The sequence below is a fragment of the Topomyia yanbarensis genome, chromosome 3, assembly GCF_030247195.1.
Source record: "Topomyia yanbarensis strain Yona2022 chromosome 3, ASM3024719v1, whole genome shotgun sequence".
NCBI classification, from domain to species: domain Eukaryota; kingdom Metazoa; phylum Arthropoda; class Insecta; order Diptera; family Culicidae; genus Topomyia; species Topomyia yanbarensis.
In genome coordinates, this window is record NC_080672.1 from 325592328 (window position 1) to 325611714 (window position 19387).

The following is a 19387-nucleotide window of genomic DNA, read 5'->3' on the forward strand; positions in this document are numbered from 1 at the left end:
GTGTGGGGTGCTGTCCCGGTTAACAATGAGGCGAACGAGATATTTGCAGATACGTCATTTAGTAGGACAAGTGTCAGTTTGCTGGTTGAGTTTAATTTGGTTTTTTTAAATTTAAAAATCATAAAAGAATAATTAAGGTATAAGAATGATATGAGTGTACTCGTAAGGACACCCCCTACCAATACATATGAAAAACTGGCACAATTTTTCCAAATTAAAGATCCCTATTTGGGCGAAAAATAGAGTTTTCAAGTAACAACATTTTTAAGAACCAAGCGCTCGTGTGAATCGAAGCCACAGGTATCCCAAGTGCACAGATTAATCTGCGTTTCACAGATTTTCAATTCCCTGCACAGATTTTTAAAACTGCACACTTAGAAAAAATGAAAATTACATTTGACGTAAACCACAATGCGACGTATTTTGCCGTCTAACAATGGAATTTTAAATGTTTTGACATGTGAAATAAAATATTGTGTCTCTTTTGATGTAGAACTCGGTCAACGGAGATGGAAAATCGTGAACAAAGCGCATTTTTACATGTTCTTGAATGTAAATTCAAGTCAATTGCGGCGCTACTTTTATGTACATCTTGTGAGATGTGAATATTTTTAAGTGTGTGCACAGTTTTTTGTTTAATGTACAGATTTATACAGATAATGCGCAGACTACATGGGAATTTTTTTTTCCAAAATCGTGAAAAGGTGCCATGAAATCTGGAAAACTCACGTTTTTACTTTACGATAACATAAACTCATACTACTGATATACTTCTTACAAATCAATGAATCCCAAATTATGAACAAGAACTAAACTAAAACGAAATTTGTCTAAGGAACAACCACAGTAACCCAACCAAACATTGGAATGTAACGCCTTGTATATTTTTGGTGCGAACTAGTTTTTTGAAAACACAAATAATTTGATGAATATAATTTATTATTGATAATTTCAGGAACCTGGTCACAATTTTCGTAAATCATTCAGTTAACGAAATCGTGAATTTATAAACGAATTTTGTTCCGTGTAGCCCGAATTTCTCAATTTTTTACCTAGCGCACAATTTTTCCTCGTGCAAGAACCAAAAAAGAGGTCGCGAGTCTAACGGCACCTCACTATAGGGATGTATAATAACTTTGCATCAATTTTTTAAAAAAATGCATTTCATTTCCATTTTGTATCAACTTTGCACACCCTCAGTCGGTCTAACAAACGTCTCACGCTGATCAGCTTCTTTCGATGTTTTGTTAGATGTAGAGCTAGTTTCTTGCAGTGCTTTGATGTCTTACACGCAGCGCAAAACACACTTTAAATTTCTATGTTGATGGAAAGAAAAAGCATTTAATTTCGTTGATTTTTAAAAATACGCTACAAGTGATCCACCCTTAGTCGCGGTTTCTTGTTTTGAAACAAAGTTGTACGTTATCCTTAATACAGAATTGCACAGATTTTCACACAGGCTGCGCACAGATTTAAAAAAATGTTACGTGGCATCCCTACCTTGTCATACTCCGAAGAAGATTCAACGCACGCTCGGTTTCAATCGATTTAGGTCTATAAACTTTTGCCGTGACTATTTGGAAGCAATTGTTCATTTTTAAACCTTTTTCGTCAAAAATTCCAGGGTCGGCCATCGAACTACAAAAATACTGATGAATTCTCTATGTAATCGACTTGGTTCTCAGAACTTTCCAGCAAACTACCGCGAAAAAGGATTATGAAAATCTGGACACATCAAAACATCAGAACTTTTACATTGCTTGGGTATTCATACATTTCTTGTGATTCCACGGAATGTAAAGGAATACCTTATTTTGGTTCAACAATAAAACGGAAGTCCCCTGCCCTCCCATTTATCTCCTCCAATTTCTGTTTCGACCAGGTACAGTTTTGTTCATTATCCGAAGAGAACCAAGCAATATCATACCTGAGGCCAAACCCACTGAAATTGGAGATGAAAGAGTTTAGAGGGGTAGAAAAGATAGACCCGTGCAGTTCTTTTAACAGATAATTCTTCAGTGCAGTCGCAAAGTGACCTTTCTCCAACATTAATTGCACTCGTCAAGTATTGAGACTCGAAGACTCTATAAAATCAGCCGGAGCATTGTTCGAGAGAGCACCTCTGAGATTGTGCTTTCTTAATTTGATTTTCATCAAAAATTTTACCCATTTTTAAGGGAAGAGAAGGAAAACGCTTCTCGCAACTGTCATTATTCACACCTGATGTTGTGAAGACGGTTCGACCTTGTTGGGTACGAGCCAGTTTGATAACTCATGCGTAATGCCATCAAAGCAGAGAGTTACATCCAACACCTCTTCTCTGCCAGATCATGCAAATGTTGTGCCATTTTCTACAATAAGTATATACAGTATTCCATTATTTCGGTGCCTCTCAAATTGGTATCTGAGCTGCCCCAAATTATGTAGCGGGTATTGGCGTCACTGCAAATTATGAGTTGGCAAGTATGCCGAACAATAGACAATTCACAAGTATATATGCACGAGGATTTGTCATGTCATTTTTGTGGAATACCACGAAGACAGGGTTAAGTAGCTTGTCAACAGAGAAGTTTCCTTTATGGAAATACGGTTCGTTAACCAAAGTTGGAATCTTTTCCTTCCTGCACAAGGCGGGATAGGTTCATAGTTGCTGTACGTTTATGCTGAAGATTAATTTGTGCTACTCTAACCATACTCTATCACAGCACTACACATTTTATCATCAGCACTTATTGTACAGCAACTAGAAGATACTAAACACGTTGGCTTATAGCGAAGACTGCATATCAAGAAGACTGGCAACTCTGTCCAGAATCTGGAGACAGTAACAGCAACGCCACTTGCGGGTAAAGGTGGTACTTCCCATAGTGATGCACACACACATATACACTTTTACATGAAGCTTCCTACCTTCCTCCAATAGAGGCGATGTAACCTCTGTCGCTTGTCGTTTGCATGGGGGAAGAAAAGAGATATCAGTCTTCTTAATATGTAGTCTTCGCTTATAGTCACCTATAGCGAACCCCGAAATGGGTATTAGGGGAATTATTATCATTTGAAGCCCACGATTCGCGAAGAGCAAACGTCCACTACGTCAGAGATTCCTTGTGGATTCCTCCTTGTGGATTACTCAGTGGCCTGTGTCCAGGGCCGGCGGAACACGTGGGTAGTATGGATAGTACTACCCACCCGAAAATTACCGAGGGGGGAATTACCCACTCGAAAGTTTGGAACAAACCACAACCTGAAATTAACCACGAAGTGTCTCGCGCACCAAATGCATGCGTCTGAAATTCTCGATGTATAACAGTTTCATATTAAACTTGCAGCTTTTTGACAAACAGGTAATCACTGTCTGGACATCATTATCCGGATCGCCGACTGGCCTCCTTGGACCCGCTGGGAACTCTTGGAATCAGATTTACAGGTAGCTGTTAGCAAGTCAACCAAAAGAGAAGAGATAAATATATTCAGATATCTATCGGGGGTTTGAAAATATGTGTATGAGAGACATACAGAATCGAATAACTGGCGCTAGAGTACTAGGTGCACGACCAGACAACATGTTTAATGTTGCGATAATCGTCAACATAAGTGTAAAGACCGTTCTCCCCGACCCCAATACTCCGAAGATGCGCATTCAACGTACCATGATTGGACATGACCCGATATATCACCCAAAGGAATTCACGACCTTCATCCATCCCCTTTAACCAAGGTTTGCTGATACCGTTCGAATTCCAAAACTTTCATTGCCCCACGAAATTTGATAAATTTTCAAGCGTCCTCTGACAAGATATACTGAAAAATTCGTTGAAGCTACGCGATCTTTCATAAATATCTCCTTCTAATGCCTAAGTGTCCGCCTTCTCATTACCCGGAATGAAGCAATGTGAAAGAACTTAAACTATCATTTGTATATGGTAATCTGGAGCGTTTCGTCTGTATCAAGCCAGTCAAAACGTTGTACGCTTCCACCGGAGGAATTTCTTGTTTTGATTCGATTGGTTCGGATATAATGAACGCGTAACTCTTTGAATCAATGGACATACTAAATGCAGCGAGGTCGAGTACAATGATAAATCTAACGCGCTAGGCCGAGCTAGTGGAGTTGGCGTTCTTGTCATTTCCATCGTAGTCAAGATGGTCATATTGAAATTGTCGCGAATATCATACATAAAGATAGATCGGTTATCATCGTGAAGCCCATGTCATACCGTGGAAGTTGAAATCACCTAGAACCAACTGAGGAGCGATGAGTATAGAAACAACATCAATAAGTTTTTGCCTTCGATTCGGATTTGATAATTATCTTATAAGCGACAACTTCAATGCCTGGTACCGAACAAAACCTAATCCGATTGAAATAATAGCACATTTGGATCCCTAAAACGCTCTTACATAATGTTTTTGCGGTTCTGACAAATAATGTTAAAATTGCGGAAGATCTCTGTCGAAAGTTAACCAAGTTTTCTATAATGCAAATACATTGTGTAAAACGAAAATAATAGGAGTGACGCACTTACTTCGGTTTTATAACAGCACCCATCAAGGGACACTTTCAGGCATTTACGAGGAAGCTCAGGAGAGGAAATGATTCTCCTCTTTCTAAAATTTATAGGCACATTACAAGATGTTCTCTCAATGGGATTGTCAGAATCTCTCTCGAGTGAGAGTAGAAATTAGTCGTGGCCGGTGGCGTAGCCCTCTTTAGCATTTCTCCTCGGAGTGGAACTCAAAAGAATGCTTCAATATTTCCCCATCTAATTTATATGTGCGATATGTCGACAGTTCATGCGGAATCTCTCCACAGAAGGAAAACATTCCACAATTCTCTGAAAATAAGTTGTTTTCTTATACTCCTCGATTATTGCTTAACGCAATTGCTTGCATACCAGAATTTCCACTGACTGAAGCGAAGGGTTCTGGAAGGAGCCAATCCCATATTTCGCAATTAAGGCCCCTCCCGGAGACTACACCATCAATCTCTACTTCCCGGGTGGGTACGTATACAAATACTTATTCATATACGCCCTAATGTTATTCAGTTAGATCACGCGATGTATAGAAGATGTTAAATGGCTTATCTTTGGTCCGGAAGTAGACCGTCCAAGGGCCGGTTGTATTAAATGGGTATTGTTTGTATTGAAAAGGAGACTTATTGGCAATATTTTTGCCATTGGAGAAATAGTCAAATCGTTATATGTCGGTCGTCGGAGATACCTCCCCATTAGTCAATATTATCATGCTGACTTCAGTATCCACCAAAGAAGGTTCTATCGCAGGGAGTGCAACGAAATTGAAATGAATGGAGTAATTGGTACTTAGCTGTACAAATGTTCTATGTAGTATCAGTAATCAATAAACACATTTTCGCTAACCCGTTAACAAAGGGTGTTCCAAACGAATACAAGCTATTATCAGGGAGCTACCCACTCGGGAAAAAAGTATTCCGCCGGCCCTGCCTGTGTCCCGTATCATCAAAGCGATGGTACTTTGAATTTTTCCATTAGGAATACGCGGGTCTCGATGCCTTAGTGGTTTATTTTAAGAGTTTCTACAATGTGTCTTCGTTTTGAAAATTGTAAGGACAAATTATATCATTGGAAACATTTTGCGTTCAAATTTTCTTAGAACAAAAACCGTCCCCTATGCTCGTGATCTGTTTCATTAAAGTTTACTAAAATTCCACAACAGCTCAGACCAGTGCCGTCTATAGAGCACGCAGGGCTCCTGGTCATTTTTGAACTGTGCGAACCCTATAATTGATTGAACAAGAGCCACATTATGCCACCAAGTCAAAACGATATTTTCAGGCAAGATTCTATACAGGGTGACTGATACGTTATCTGATTTAATATGTTATCTACTCAAAAATCTATATTATTTTCACTTCCAAATAGCTTTAATTCATTCACTTTGGTTTGACATGACCACCCTTCAATGTTCCCTTTTTCGATTATTGCTTTACTCCAATCTACATTAGCGGTTCAACACTTGAAACGAAATTTTCACAGTTGATTATAAATCCTTTTACGCTTAAAACTGCTTGGTACTAGAAGTAATTATTACAAGACAACAGATATGAGTTAACTCAGTGTCAAAGATTCACTAGGTTCCCTCCTTGAATACCAGTAGTTCAATTAGGAAGATTTGTTGATTCTATTTTTATTTCTATTTATTTGTTCTATTCTTTAGAACGTACAGAACAACCATCGAACAAGAAACCGCAAAGGTGCGAGTTCTATAATTAAATCTTGTTTGAAGTTACAAGACAACTTGTCGATAAACGATACGGGAAAGCAAATAAAGGCACTGGTTATTCTGATGCATGCTAATAAAATTAAACCAGGAAACAGAGATGCGAATGCCGTATTGATATTCAGCATCGTTCGTCTCATTTTCAGAGCTGGAATATGACACGATTGTTTATTGCTTCGACTGTTGTTGTAATAAGGATTAGATAAGATGGAGCGAATGGGTAAAACGCACAATAGTAACCAGAACAATTCAAAACTATTGCCTATTAACATTTCAAGGCATGCTTTCTGGAAATGAAAAGCAACATTCATCAGCCAAACACGCGCACTTTTTCCATTCCGGCTTGCCAAGGTCAGCGTGGCCTGAAACCAAGTTGCATAATGGGGTGTCGTAATTAATGCAGTTCATCGGATCAGCCAACGGATCACGGCTAGTGGTGCGACACAGGTCGAATCTAATCAAGATGCCTGCGTCTGTGGGGTCAGCGGTAACAATCAACCATTTTTTTTATTTTCTTGAACTCCCTTAAAATGTTTATGCGGCACGTGTCATTGTCGTCATGTCGCTGAAACTCTTTTGCTATATGCTGTTATAGTGGTCCATGGAGGCTGGCCGTATTCGGTTACTAATAAAAGCGCTGACGTGTGTCGAAGTTGGCGAGACAATTTTGGTTGAGTGGTTTTTTGAAAACCAGTTTTCGAAGGCAGCGAACAGTGCGAAATATTTGGTCGTGAAATTTTGGTATATGTTTTATGTTAATTTTTGTCGGAAGAGATTGGTTGTTTTGGTTCGTGAGTTATAGCAGTGCATTTATATGCACATTTTTCCACGAAGGACCCGATCTTTTCTAGATCGGCTTCAAAACTCGATCCTGATTGATTATTCAGATTGCAAAAAAAATAGCCTGACAAGTTTTGTCAACTTCTTTACATTGTTTTGTTGAGATTTGCGCAAATCTCAGCTATTCGTTTTCATGTATTGGTATTGTAAAGGCTTGTTTATACAATTGTAACTGCGGAATATTAGCAACAAGATTGCTGATTTTAAATAGGAAAATATAATTAAATAGGTTTTCTACACAACATTCGATATGGATATTGTCCGAGACTCGTGGTAACAAGATTCCAAATATTAGCTTCTCAATTGTAGGCAGAGTTAAAAATATTCAAATTCATTGAATGAAAATTGATCATATTCAGCCGCATTCATTTTCAATATTCAGTGACGCAGCTGAAAACGTCAAACGAACAAACCGCCCATTCATCCATGCAGATTTTCATTCGTCTCCGATCATTACACGAAGCGACCGTGCAGCAACGAATCAAACGCATCAAAGTAGGCCCTGGTATAATGTAAGCGATGATGATTGTTGTTTCATATGCTTTATCTGCATTTGAAAACATTTTCCTAGATAATCAGTGAAATGAATATATTGTACGATATTCAACTGAATGAATAAGGATGGATATTTGATTGAATATTTTTTCTATTCACCGCGAGTGGTGTCATGTTCATTTTCAGGCGTCAAAAAAAAGCTTCGATTATTTTGAACTCTGATTGTAGGTTGTAGGTCTAATATTATTATATATCTCTGAAATCTCTAAAATTGATGTGCCCAGGCATTCCAACTTCAAGAAATTTACCGGATGGTAACAACTAATTATTAGTTACAGCTCTAGAACAAATTCTTGGCGCTTTTATCCCTATTCGTTTGAGTACAGACAAAAACTGATAGCGGTATCCATTGGTTTGTAGTTAGGAAATTAGGTAACACGCCATCCTGGGCAATAGTCCAGGAACCAGAGAGCAATTTGTTCAGATCTTCCTCATTTCGAATGACCAGCTGCAGCTGACGGAGGATAATCCTGGTTTTTTTTGCTTCCATGGGCTGCGTTTCCTGCCAGCTGCAATATTTCGGCGGCGAGATATTCCGTTAAGGCCGCCAACTAGACAAACGGTTCGGCACCGACACGCTTGGTGGAGCCACCCTTTCTCAGTACTTAACATAGATGAGCTTCAGTCAGATGATTCAAGATCGATTTTGCCCGTGTATAATATGCTGTTCTCAAAAAAAATGTTCACTGGGTGGGAGATTAATGTTCCGATTGGCCACCGTTACTAGCACGTACGTGTACAAAGTAATTATTACAGTCAGTCCAGGGAGCCGATGCTGAAATCTAGTCTCCGGCAAGCCAATAAGGTTGACTAATCAAAACTGACTAACATCACAATTCTTTTTGTTCAAGATTTGCGGCTCGGTGCATGAAATGTGCGTTCAATCACGAATTGGCTTCGGTCGGGTGTTTTAAAATCCGCTTTTTCGTTCTGTATGATACTTTCTAACCATCAGAAACGAAAATAATTGCAAACTGATTCATGCACTAGCCGTGTACAGCTCACAAATATTTTTTTCGCGGTATTGTACATCCCTTTGAGGAGACGCCCTGTATGCCCTAAACAACGCAACCGGAATGATAATGTAACAAATCTGTAGCAGATCTATATTTAAAACTTTTCATCATTCAAGTGTTCGGTTGGTGCACCATATTAACGGCTCTGACCGAGATGAGCTGAAAATTTTCACCATTTCCTAGATGTTTTCGAAAGATTTTTCAAAAGAGTTTTTCATTATTAATTCATGTCGTGCACACTCCCAAATTTATTGCAACATTGCTGAACATATTTTCGACAAAATGGCCAAGAAATTGATTAAATCCATGCAGTACTGCAAAAGATATGTGTTCCAAACCTTACATGACTTTCCTTCCGAAATATTTTATAGATGCTCCTATATTGAAAGGTAAGTCGGTACATCTTCAAAAATTGCAATGGTTTTTATGCGGAAATTCTAGAAAACTTCTTATGTATTGTCCATCTGAATCTTTCAATAGTAGGCTTGTTGCTTGTAAATATTCCTAGCTTTCAGAACTCTTTTGAAATATTACAACCCAAAATATTGCCGCCAAAATGTTATAATTGTTGTATTAACAAATGTAATTTGGATTAAATTTGATAGCCGTTTTATTTTGATTTGTCGTTATTGAGAATACATTCGTTCTAAAAAAGCGATCCGTCATAATGCAGAATCAGGCTGATTAACAAAAATAATATGCAAAACAATATATGGGCTACGAAAACTCTTATTGCATTCTTCTTACCACACCATCTGACAGAGTATCCACATGCTTCTCATTCAACTAGCGAACGATGAATGAATCAATTAGCACGAAATCTCATGCGGGGTTTATATAACTTCCCAATATCCGATTAGGTCTCTTAGGTGCACCATATTGACGGTTCTGCCTGAAATAGGCTATCCAATTTCGGGTTTTCCGCTTATTTTTCGACAGTTTTCGCGTGACTTATCAAGGTCATACATACTTCGAAATTTAATTCAAAATTGGTGACTATTTTTCAAACTGTACAAATATAATGTAATTCCGTTCAGTACAATGAAGGTTACTAACGTTCAAACATGTTCCCTCCCGTTCCTTCCGAAATTTGTAAAAGGGGCCTCTATATTAAAATGAAAGTTGTAGTCACGACAAAAGAATATGAAAACCTTGGATCAGATTCCAAACGAGTTACTAGTAACGATTGCATTATGTCAATTGCTGTTGAAGGTCATTCGGATATGATTTGGCTAAAAAGGAATTACAATCACTGTACTATCCGTCTCCGAGAAAGCTACAAATGTTATCGAGCAAGTAAACAAACCATCCGAAGCCAATAGCAACAAAGAGCGGCCAGAATCCAGATCCGTATGCTGTTCGACCAGGTGCTGATGTACCTTGAGGAATGTGTTTTGGTTGACAATGGAACCCATATGATAACCTATTTCAAACGAATTCTGTGGCTCAAATGTTTCGCGGATAGGATCGCGAAAAAATTATGATTTAGCAAGCGATCGTTCCTGTAGCTAAAAAACCAGAGTTTTCATGACAGATAACACTACGAATTCGGGAATAAAGGAAGTTGCTCAACAAACGGTTTAAGTCCCATGATAGACCGTTACGTTTTAGACAGATTTAGCCAGCTGCCATTGCAGCAAGGATGTGGTACAATGATACGACAGTGGAGTCCAGTTCATCCCAATATAATAGAATACACCAAAATTTCACCAGCTTCGTCCACTAGAAAAGTTAGGGGCAATAATGAAGTGGAAACTTAAGATGAAGAGCACAATCTCCAGAGACATTGGTCAAATGAGGAATTGATGGAATCAGCAGGCTTAGACCGTGACTGAAGAAGGTTGAAAAGCGACATCGACAGAAGTGCGTGGATCTCTCCGAAATGAATAAAATGATTTGTTTCAGTTGTTTTCGCAATATGAAATATTATTACCTTTGCTTAGAAAATTATTCATGCTTAGAAAATTATTCGATTAAAAGAAAGGTTAAGCAAGTACACGTATTTGAAGGTGCCACGTTTCTAAAAGTATTTCGATTTTGACAGTACTCTACACCGGTGTAGTCGATGCTATACACTCATTAAAACTTGGATGTAATCAGTCTATCGCTTTTTTGCACTACACCGGTAAAAACATTAGTGTTTATGTGAATCTAGCCTTTATTGTTTGTTGCAGGGTTTGGAATTTTCTTTTTTGTGAGCAGATTGTTGGCGATATGGCTACTATGGAAGAAGAAGTTGAGCAACAAACTGCTTGTCGCGAAAACGAGCGTCAATTTCATACTCCGGTTGGTTGCCATGAAAATCGAAGTCTTCCGGTCACAGCTGCAGATTTCCTGCCAAATCAACAACTTACCGGTAAAGGTATGAAGCTGATTCAAATTCAATTTGACACATCTTCGGTATCTTCAACAATACTATCACCGCTTCATTCAAGCTCAATGATCCCGCTTCAGTTTACGTCGCAGAGTTAGCTGCAATTCAGTACACCCTTGGGATCATCGACACTCTACCCACAGATCACTACTTCATCATTTCGGACAGCCTATCAAGGCTCTTCGTGTGATGAAGCCCAAAAAGCAATTCCCATATTTCCTGGGGAAGATACGGGAGTTCTTGTGTACGTTATCTAAAAAATCTTACCAGATTACCTTTGTTTGGGTCCCCTCTCATTGCTCTATTCCGGGCAATGAAAAGTTCGACGCATTAGCAAAGGTGGGCGCATTAGATGGTGACATATACGAAGGACCAATCTGCTTCAACGAATTTTTTAGTATTTGTCGTCAGAAGACACTTAACAGTTGGAAAACCTCGTGGAGCAATGGTGAACTTGGATGATGGCTACATTCCATTATCCCAAAGGTACCAACAAAGCCTTGGTTCAGGGGGATGGATGTGGTAGGGATTTTATTCGTGTAATGTCCCGACTTATGTCCAACCACTACACCTTGGATGCACATTTGCGGCGTATTGAGCTTGCGGAGAGTAGTCTGTGCGCTTGTGACGAGGGCTATCACGACATCGAGCACATTGTCTGGGTATGCGCCGGGTGTTTGTATACCAGGTCTTAGTTAAACGATTCCCTTCAGGCCCGGGGTAGACCACCCAATGTCCCAGTTCGAGATATACTGGCAATCGCGATCTCCCTTATTGATACTTTCATAAAAACGATAAATATTTCTCGTTTTTAGAAGTTTCCTCCTGCCTTGTGGAACAAATCAGCTCCAGAGTGCCATTATGTAACCGCCGTCGCCTTTACCACATAGAAGGATAGAAGGAAACTGAAGCGAGAGCGACTCAAGGTCCGATGACTTTTGAAGGATTCCCTGAGGATCCGAAGAATACCATCCGCCAATTCGGTACGTGATGGCCTACTAGACTGAGGAGCTAATTTGTGTCGCTGATCTCCCGTTTGCCCGAAAGTTATAAGTTTTGCTCTTCTTTCCCTGTCACTATATACGCCTTCTCTTCCCTGTCCTTGATACAACTGCTGCTACACCGATGTTGGAAATAAGCCCACCTATGAATATCTTGAACAAGCCTAAGTCTCTGTTAAAAAATCAAATTTGTATTCTGTATTCCTAGTTTTAATATAGCTGTAATTTTTACTCTTTATTAAAACTATTGTCCTCCATCTTGTAAATCGAATTGTATCCCTAGTTTTAAGATATCTGTGAAATTTCTCATAAATGTTTGTTCCCCCTTTTGTGCACCAAATTATATTGTTAGTATTAAGATAACTGTAAAATATTTCGTAAAAAACTATTACTCCCCCTCTTGTATATCAAACTGAATTCCTTGTTTTTAAATTTTTCATAAAAAAATCTTTTGCCCCCTCTTTTGTATATAGAATCTTATTTCTAGTCTTAAGATAGCTGTAAAATTTTTTCGCTTTTATAAAAAAATCAACATTGTAACCTCCTAGTTTTAAGATATCAAAAACGTAAAAACAAAAGAATTTGGCACCGCCAAGCTAACGCATTTGTGCCTATGAAATAAACGAAATGAATTAAAAAAATAAATTACGTAACGCGTTTAGGGGGGGGGGGGGGGTAATTTTTCAAAGGATTTGTCACGTAATGGGGGAGGGGGGATAGAGAAATTTGTGACAATTGTTACATAGGGCGAGAGGGGACTCAATTTTGGGCAATTTTCGCGTTACGTAATTTATGAATGGTCCCTTAGATATTATTTTTCATTCTACAGTCTAAAATTTAGCTTTTCTTTTTGATATTCAGGATATTTTCTCTTGAAGAAGTTGAACGGGGTCACGGGAGACCTCTCCAGCACCCGGCCAGAGTGTGGCAGAGGACTCACGATTGGTTGGTTTTCACTTCCGGTGACTCATCGTTTCTGTAGGTGGGGAGACCGGCTGCAAGCGGTCCGCTGGTCCTAAGGGCCATGGGCGACCTCTCCAGCACCGCAAGGGGCCCACAGTCCATTGCGTTCCACTAGTGGTGGGATTGATGGTACACGCAGAATTTCATTAATGCGTCGATAGCATACTTTTGTATCTGCCTCTTGTTTCTTCTGCTGAAAATTGTATGCATTGGACATATTCGATCTATCCACTCATTGAATGCTTGCTAGAAGTTTGTGCATGAAAATGCATGAAAATGCATAAAAATTACAGCAGAATAAAAAATGACGGGAATAGAAAGTATGCTAACTATGCATATTTTTATTTCTCAGTGTAGTTGACTGATCAGGGCCGCGGAAATCCTCTCCATCAGCCGGCGAAGGTGTGGCAGGGCCCCCACGTTTGGTCAGGTTGACTCAGATGGTATAGGTGCGTCCTTTAAAAATAGAAGTACTTCCTCCCAGACCGGGTCGTTAGACAGCACGTCTTGGATTGAATTCGCCAGATCATACTGTCGCCAATTTTCTTTATCATTATTCATTATTATTAGAGCGACTAAAGGCGTTATAACCTAGGTTCATTAGCCAGGGCAGGACCAAATACTTCTGTCCCATCCCAGGAATTTAGGACCAAAGAAGTGACCTTAACCCTCTCAGCCAAGTTACTCCCAACGACACAACCAACCCCTATCAAATTGAAATGGTCGATATGGTTGTCCACATTTCTTTCCAGATATCAATTATTGATGATGTCTAAGACATTTCAAGAGCCAATAAAAATTCACATCTTCAAACAGTATTGGAAAATCTCATCGTTGCTTAGTTCTATGCTCGCCACTCGAACAACGCTACATTTATAAAACAGTAGCGTGGATTCTTCAGTAGTATTAGATAAAATCGATGATGAAATTATCCCTTAGATGCATAATTTATTTTACATTGATCTCACCATTACTCATCAGCTTATAGTATTTTAGTAGCACATTTTTCAGTAAAATATTTGAGCCACCGAAAATAAAAGTCGCAAGGACAGAACATGCTTTGTAAAACCCGTATCAAATACATTAGAATATAGAAACAGGATATAAACTTCAAGCATCAAAATCGGACTGGGACATTCCTTTGTAAGAGTCGGATAAAAAACCTTCAGTACAAACACCGGAACAAAATATATCCGATTTTAACAAAGTAGTTTATGTTAGCCGACTTTTAATCTTGAGCATCAAGATATATGGATGCTCCTCGGAGCAATTTATTTATGTTTAAACGATTTTTATACTGGACGTTCATCCTTGCCGAGTTTTACGGGTGAGAAATTTTTAAGCGATTCTTATGCTGAAAGATTTCTGTCCGATTTTTATGATTGAAGTTTATTTCCGATTTTTTATATTCTAGTATGCTTGAACGGGTTTTACGAAGCATGTTCTATCTTTGCGATTTTATTGTCGATCGCTCAATCAAACATAAGTTTATAAAAGTTTATTAATGATTGGCTGAGTTATGGCTTTTTCCCAAAAACTTTTTTTTTTATTTAAGAGGTTTGCGGTGATCACGATTGACGACCAATAGATGAACTAAAATCCCAAAACTCAAAAATTTCATTAATGTATGCGTATTTCTCGTACCTTAACGATTCGTTAAATAAATAATATTTTTTTCCTGCATTCGGGAACGTTTTTTCTCAAAAATCGCTGTTTTAAGTTCTAAAAATTGCATTAAAAAAATTCTTATCTGCGAAACAAAAATTTATGCATAAAAAAGGAATCGTTAAGGTACGAGAAAAATTAATCACGATCACCTAAAAAAAATTAAGAAAATCGATTGAGTGGTTTTTCGGAAACCGTGATTACGGAAAAACCAATTTTTGGAAAAACGACATTTCGAGAAAATCGAGCTTAAAATTTCAAGTTACCACTGCTCTTAGTAAACGAAGCGCGCTTGGATGCGCTGTAACTTTCGATCTATTTCTCTGATCTCTACAAAAAATTGGGAAAACATTCTCAAAGAGTTGTGCTTTTAGATAAAGTAATAAAAAAATCGTATTTTCGAAAAATAAAATGGTATATCGTCGCTGTTGTGCTATCTTATGACAAGCGCCATTTTGTACATTTCGAGAAAAACGATTTTTAAAGTTTGAGATTGAATATCTTGAAACTTATAAATGGTATAAACAATTCAAAGAAGACAAATGATGCTTCTATCTATTCTGCATTAATCTCTCAAATATTACGAAAGTCGGTTAACTACATTGCGAGTTTTCTTTAAAAATGTAAACAAAAGTCGGTCTCACACGTGTCATAGGTGTGTATTGATGACAAAATTTGTATGGCATGTCATAATCGTGCATGGAAAATTTTACAGTGAAAAAAATCATCAAATATTAACTTTTATTCATATCTTTGGCTTCATTTGGTCTATAAACAATCGGTGAGATGCATTTTGAAGAAAATGAGTCAGGGAATCTAGAAAAAATAGTTATTTTTGGTTACAGTGTTGCCAAATATCCTATATTTCCAGTTTAAAACTTAAATTGCATTTTTCTCACAGTTCGTGCATTTTTGTTTCGAAAATGATTATTCCATTGAGTTTATCAGATAGTGTTACATATAAAAACATCTCATACATAAAGATAATTAGAGCCAATCCCCCGACACAGTCATTTGAAGCAAAAAACCTATTTATGCAGGACATCATGCTTGAATAGAGGTTTGCTCAGAAACACAAATTGTGTCTGTGTTTCTGAAGCTATCCGGTGTCAATCCGGCGCTCGCTTAGTTCTGGCATTAAGTTAGTGTCGTATTCTGATGAGACGAAGTCGAAACGCATGGATTGCATAAATTGAGTTTAACTGTAGGAAAAATAGAAACCGCAGTTTGTTGAACAGTGCTTTTACAGCAACTACGATATCTCAAAAGTGAAATTTTTAATTTTGTTCCTAAATAAAGCTAGAAAAGACACAAGAACCATTTTTATAAGACTGATTCCAATAAAAATGTTTTTCGTTTCCTAACTAACTGTAGCTAGGAACAACCGTGATCGCTCCAGAATTAAATTTTGAATCATTCTTGAGATATCTTGGTTGCTGCAAAAGCACTATTCAACAAACCACGATCGGTGCAGTGAGGCAACGGTCCGGCACAGCGAACGTTATGCGTCGCTTTCGAGTGCTCAAAAGGCGGTGGGCTATGACTAGCTGTGGAACAAGTCGTAGTGCTTCGATCTTGATGTAATTCTGAGAAATAATTAAACACTCAAGGCGTAAAACAACCTTTTGCCCTAGTTCCATTTTTTTAAATGTCACGATTTTTAAGATGAAACTAATATTAAAAAATAGCGATCACTCAACAACAGTTTTCGCTCAAATTATCTCTACTATAAGTCATTTCCAATCACCATGTATAGTCGGTAATTGTAATCCTAATTATTAAGCTAGCACGAAAGCCCTTAGGAACTTGCATCTACGAAATAGACGTTCTAACAATTATGTTAGCTCTATTAGAATGTTAAAGATAATTCTCATACGCAGCATCGTAGAATGCCTTCAACATAGCGTAGCAGATCGTTCTAGTGAACGACTTGAATACTCTTATACCAAGTACCAAGGCCGCTTATGAAACACCTATTAAACAGGCTATGTTATTTCAGTTTTGTTAGGATGTTGGATAATGAAGTATACGAGGAGATTTCAACTACAGCAGTAGACCATAAATCTAATTGATTGCAGGAGTTGTAACGGCAGCTATCAATCATCTAAGAGTACCCCCACATTTTAAAAATCTTTGAAACCCTTATTTACACAATTGGAGACATCGGAACCGCACTATTCGAAGGATGACTGTTCACTTGTGGGGCTAGGAAAATTTGCGCGCCTACCACGGCATGCAAGCATAACAGGTAGCCAAACCGGGTTAGAAGGTGTATATTTACTGCATGCTTTCCACTTCTAGGATCTCTGGTGCATGACTGCAGCAATGCACGAATGCACTGTTGGCCATTTCACAAGACGATAGAAATTGCGCAAATTGTAACTACTTTGCAGAACTGCAGGTTCCCCGCTTATTCGCCACAGTTCTTTCGTTTGACCGTTTTGAAAATAACTGGTTTTTGGACTCTAAAAATTGTGTGATTCTTTTGATAAAACTTACCACGTTCTCGTTCGAGTGACTTGGAATGAAATAAATCAATTCAAATAAATCCGTTTTCAAGTTCTAGGAAGCCTCGTTGTTATCCTTTAGTTGAACAAACCAAATCCTTTCGTTGACTAGAAACAACTGAACACTGATTTACAAAGAATCGAGAAGCACAACGCTTCACTTATAGATAGAACAACAATGATTAGTTTTCTTTGTTAAGAATGTTGCAGTTAGAAAACACTGACTTGAGTCAAAGCACCCTCGCGAGTCGCAACTGTGATTAACTTTATCCACTTAGACAGGAATTTGCCAAGCAAGTAGCGAACTACGCGCGACGGACCGCGAAGCAGAACTGAACAACACGGGGATCTCCATCTAACAGGCAAGCAACCCTCTCCTCCGGTATCGCTTTTCGCATGGCTACTAACGAGAAAGGCTTGCCTTGTGTTGCCTGCCCTGTGCTGTCCATTTCATCGACTCTGACTTGAACTCGCCATCAGCAGTCATCGTATCGTATATATGTATAGGGCCGATCAGTATACACGTCATAGGTACGACTCTAAAATGGTTGTGGCGTCGTCGGCGTCGCCGTCGGTTTCGAACGATACCAATTGCTTCAGCATCAACAGCAACCTATTGCTGAGGCATCAGCTACCACTTGGCTGGGAGGCAGGCTTTCGTAGTATTAGCATAACGAAAGCAACACTATGTTTTCGAAGGCTCGGTTCTTAATGCAGGTCGCTCGGCGGACTAAATGATTGCCGTTCTGCTATTCTACAGCATTTCGGTCGAACCTGTTCGTAATTAGTTGCAACCAAAACGTAATTCTCGAGGATATTATGACAGATAGCTGATGCTTGTATCTATATTTACTTGCCTAAGAGATGCAACAGTTTTTCAATTTTGTGTGCTACATCGTTCCGTAACGTGCCTTGCTCGATATATTGACCATGGAAGTGTATGTTGTTGTTTTTGCGTTATTTCCAGCCAACTGACATCTGTTTTCCGCTTAATCGATTTGGGTCACTTTCATGAGTTTGACAACATCAAAATGCGTTCAAATTACGAAAACTGTATTCCTAGTCAGTCAGTGACTTAATTTGGTGGTCTCAATTTGGATTCAGGAACGTTTGCCTTGTGTTTTTAATTATTTGTATATATTTAATAATTATTAATGTTGGCTACGACAGAATCACTTCATGTCACGCTCGTGGTTATTTTGGTTTCATATTATAATAATATGTATAATAATAATAATAATAATAATAATAATAATAATAATAATAATAATAATAATAATAATAATAATAATAATAATAATAATAATAATAATAATAATAATAATAATAATAATAATAATAATAATAATAATAATAATAATAATAATAATAATAATAATAATAATAATAATAATAATAATAATAATAATAATAATAATAATAATAATAATAATAATAATAATAATAATAATAATAATAATAATAATAATAATAATAATAATAATAATAATAATAATAATAATAATAATAATAATAGTAGATAACTGCCCATAAAAACATAAGAGTCCCATATTGAAAAACAGCCAGCCGAGAAAAGCGCTGTTGAAGATTTGCATTTTCGTTGAACCTTATGGATGGGACAACCATGTTTTGGTATTTTTTCGATATTTTCCAAACAAACCTGATAATCTTTTTTGTGCATTGTGATTCCGTGGTAAAACAGAATACAATTCAACAGATAGCTCATTTTTGACAAAAATCCATATGGGACTCTTATTCTTTTATGGGCAGTATACTTATGTGGTTTTCGTTTGAGGCGAAACTGAGTCAGTTCCCAACCCCAACTGCTGTCAAAATGTATGAACTGACAGCGGTTGGGGTTAGAACCTGACTCAGTTTCAGGTTCAAGCGAAATCGCCATTACTATCGACTTTGAAACGAAAAAGTTGTAATGACCTGGAACTTCACCTATAAGCTGACAGTCAACGATTTCGAAAATCGCAGCACTAGTTGTCCGGTGTACTTACAGCGAAAAACTATCGATAACATGTAAAAGTATTAGAGCATGTCGAAGGGTTCGAGGTTTTTGTTTTACATATCCGATATTTGAAAAAGTTAATACTCGGACAATGACTTACATTTAGCTGCAACTAGTTTCCAAACCCCGGCTTTAACTTTCAAGGACAATGAATATGAATCGTTGAATGCACTTTTAGAAATTCCCGG

At 37.9% G+C, this 19387-nt stretch overlaps 1 protein-coding gene across 2 annotated transcripts in view; it reads right to left on the reverse strand.

Annotated features, from left to right (window-relative positions):
* Positions 1-17540, reverse strand: part of LOC131689036 (clavesin-2) — a 51354-nt gene extending 33814 nt beyond the window's left edge. Inside the window, exon 1 of one of the 2 annotated variants that reach the window (XM_058973786.1) lies at positions 17175-17540. The gene's annotated coding sequence lies outside the window, so the exon portion shown is untranslated. The remainder of the gene's footprint in view (positions 1-17174) is intronic. The other variant, XM_058973785.1, reaches the window with a different exon arrangement.
* Between the last annotated feature and the right edge of the window lie 1847 nt (positions 17541-19387).